Genomic DNA, 4,146 nt, shown 5'->3' on the forward strand with positions numbered 1-4,146 from the left:
CACTTAACAAAGTTAGGAAGCTCAACATGGTGTTACAGTTGAGCTTTATCAACACAGGTTTGTGTATTGTCTGGATGTCAGTGTTGTTTTGAACTGAATAGCACAGTCAAAATTGATTTGCCAAAATGTATTCTTTGAATGAATGGCATCTGCATAGTCATATTAGACATTCTTATTACTTAAAGAGTGTTGCTGACTTATAACAAAAATGCTATACCATTCTATTTGATTTAGTAAATTGGTTTGCACCATCTTCAAAAATAAAAATGGTATTCACTTGATTTATTGGATCCTCTACCAATGGCTGAGATATCAATTTGCAATTGTGCATTTTATAACATGCAAACCAGATTGTCTGAGCTATTAATTGTTTGCTATAAGATCCACATTTTCGTTGTATTAGTTGGTCAAGTTGTACATCAATTTTGGCGTGCTCTAAGTTCAAAAAACCTAGTTTATGTCTGTATGGTATTTCATCTTGCTGCGGCATTTGGAGCAACACACGTGTTACCAGCACCACAGATGGTTTCCATTTGACTGTTAATTTAACTCCATCCCAGCAATTGGAAGGTTGCTTTTCTGTAGTTTTATTAAGCTTACATGTTACATGACGTTTAAAGGTATATTTCACATTATTTGTGATTCACCTTTTTACAAGTAATGCCAAATATAATGATATCTAGTGCAACCTAGCCCTAAGGCTTAGCTGTTTGACTTGGTGCATAAATAATTGATGGGATAGCCGCCGTATTAATCTAGTACTACCTGTTACCCAGATACTAAGCTAAAGCGGTGACATTGTCCACTAGATTCACCTTGCCAGATCCAGGAGGCAAGCTTGAAACTGATTACTTTATTATGGCTCCAGAAGAAGATTATCTCGACTTGTTTTCGTACACAATCAATTCGCCATATCTAGCGGGCCAGTGCGGTCTCACTCGTACCGTGCGCTTACGGCAAGCCTTTCGCCCCTCTCAATATATCACAATAGGTGCACAAAAACACTCATTTGTTTAAGTTGAGCCACCTTTAGTCAGATTCTCATATATGATTAAAACTTTATACTACACCTAGCATCTAGTATATGTCTAAGGATATATTTCTTGTTTGAGAAACACCTAAGGATATATTTGATTTAATTGAATACAAAAATTGGGCCAGGCCCAAATAGAACCCAACAGATACTGTTACTATCTTTGTCTAATTACCCCCGGCGTCGTGGCGGGAGGAGGTTGCCGACTTGCCGTTGCTGTTGGCGTTTACATTCCGACGTGGGCCCAGTACACGAGACTGCGGGCTCTCTGCTGGTTGGGCTCATTGCCTGCGCTGCGCTGCGCGTGCTGTGGAGTGGTGGGCTGGTGGCGTGCGGCCCGGCCCGCGAAGCCGACCTAGTTTTAGTTGCAGAGCGCATACATACCGCCAGCATAGGCAGCTCGCAGTCCTAGGACATACCTTGCATGAGCCACCTCTACAGTATGGTCCTCGCTGTATCTAATCTCTTCATGTATAAAATGTAAACAGTTAGCAACGCGATTATATTACATTTAAAATTAGGCAACAAAAAAAAAAGCTTTCAAGCACTCACTGGCACATAATGCAACAATATACTCATTCAAGACCTGCATCTGTACTCTTGTCTCCTCCCTTGCCTCCTTCCTTGCCCTCCCCTCCTCTAACATCCTCCGTCTCTCCAACCCCCATTTGTCAAGCCCAACATCGATCGGGTTACGAATACCGCGTTGTCTAGCAAACTCACGCATCTTGTTTTTGTGATGTTTAACGAAAAGGTTAACGTAATCAGGTCCATATCCTCTCTTCCGTGAAATTACTTGCCTCCCCTTTAGTTCATCCAAGAACTTAGCTTGACCATCCTAACATTTCTACCTGCATTTCCTAGTGCTCTGTTCAAACGAAAAATTATATCATATATGTCTTAGCAAAAGAAACAAAATACGATTTCATGTTTATCACAAAAATAACCAACCTCATCATAGTCAACCATATGGTCGCAATAATGGCATATTTCATGCTCCGAAGGGACTAGGCCGTAGTTGGATTTAACACCGCATTCGCACTTGACTGGAGGTGCTTTGTAAATTAACATTTCTTTCTTCTTTTTCTTTGCCTTTGGTGGCTCCGGCCATTGATTCTTAGGACCGTAGAGCCACTCATTTGAAACGATACTTCGCAAATCCATAACGCTATAAGAGAATACATTAGTACACACACCTATAGAGATAAATATTTAAACAGATACACTTTCTACTTACTTCATGTTTGTTCGGACACACAAACTTCAATGTATTCTCAGGGTTTATCACAGCTCGATCTCTGCATTTGCACAGAGGAGGTTCCTCGAGTTGTCTAACTGTGGCTAGGTGCTTCTCCTTAGCCGTCATTGGTGGAGGGTTAGGGGGGTGGAACCCAACGCTAGAAGTGCTTACGTGGATGTCTCCCTCTACACCAATCGTCGAAAAGGAGGTATCTAGGTCAAATTTCTCTGCACCGTCGATTCACTGAAAGAAAAAACACCTCTCATGGTCCTACACAATAAGATTCCAATAAAATATTAGTAGCCTACTTACACAAATGAAGAAAAAAGATAGTGGAAATAATTGCTTACATTAAAATGACTGCATGTGTAGAAGCAACGCGTCGCTGTGTCTGGATGTCTCAATTAAAACATGTCGGCCAGGAAACTACAGTCATAGTTAGGGACAGGGAGGTCAGGAGGGGCGGGGCATCTTTGCTAGACGCTTTGGGGTATAATTCTTGAGGATGACCCCGTTTTCGCTAAAACTTCTCCCGATACATTTCTTGCATCTACCAAAACGGTTGTAATTTAACAAACAAAAATCAAAACATCACAAATTAATATCAATGAGAACCATAACTACAATACAACCAATTTTGTTCTAAGAACTGAAAGCAATTAACATTAGACCATAAACCTAGGATTTCCCATTTGATGCACAACAATAAACCCATAACATAACAATATGCGCTACGGTTACCCAAGTATAGTACAAATATTAAAAATTGCATGAAACTGTAAGTAATGACGATTCTTAGGTTGAAAAATCTGACTAATATATACTGAATCGATGCGAAAAAAAACTAGGAGGGGAGCGATGATACCTTGCTCTCGAAGATCTACGGATCAAATCAAAGTTTTCACGGTCCAATATGTCGATTCGTGAGGTAGGACGAAGTGGGGAGAGAAAAAACCCAAGAGGGAGGAGAAAGAAGAGGAAGAAGGCTCGGGCAGGAAGGTTGGAGCCGGGGTTAAAACACCACCTCGGCGCCATAGATCATGGCGCCAAGCTCGGCGCTAAGATCTACGGCACCGGTGACAGGATCTACGGCGCCAAGCTTGGCGCCAGGATATCTACGGCGTCGAGTTGTCTGTCATGTCACCGTCACGTCTGCGTCGAGCCCAAGACCTCGGCGCCAGCAACGATGGCGCCGAGCTAAGGGTCCAGATTTTGAAATCTTACCTCCAGGGGCATATTTGTGAATTTTTTTTTTTAAAAAAAAGGCTAAAAAATAAAAAAAAATTCCGTACCAATTGTCACGGACAAAAGAGAGGAGGCCGCCACGGCTGTCGGTGAGCACTGGCGATCTGTGCATGTGCTCACCGTCGATGAGGAAGCCGAGGGAGAGGCGCTGGCGGAAGTGGGTAGCTGGCTGCGCTGGGAAGGGGACGAACTCGATATCGGTACGACTGAAGCCTGCCTCCGTACGCGTGGTCTTTACCGAGTAGTGGCCGAGAAGATGGCTCGGCCGGTGGAGAGAGCGGACGCGGTGGAGGAAGCCGTCACCGGCGATCACGCGGTGCCACAGCTTGCACGCCGCCGCGGCGCAGAAGAGGTCACCGAGGAGGTCGTGGATGCTGGTCGTCGTCAGCGGCGGCTCCCCGTCTCCCTTGCAGGTCCCTGCAGCGACCGCGTGCGGCACCTGCGGCGACTATCCCTAGCCATGGATGGAGATTGCTCAAAAAACGTTTGAAAGGAGACCGCCTTTTGGTGTACCGCGTACGTGCCAACTTATTATAGTAGCACTTTTGGTGATACAAGGAAAATATTGTGCAGGATTTAGATACCGAGTAGGACTCGGCACGGAGGAACGGAGCCTCACTTAAAAACA

The sequence above is a fragment of the Miscanthus floridulus genome, chromosome 15 (assembly GCF_019320115.1).
Source record: "Miscanthus floridulus cultivar M001 chromosome 15, ASM1932011v1, whole genome shotgun sequence".
Classification (NCBI taxonomy): Eukaryota; Viridiplantae; Streptophyta; class Magnoliopsida; order Poales; family Poaceae; genus Miscanthus; species Miscanthus floridulus.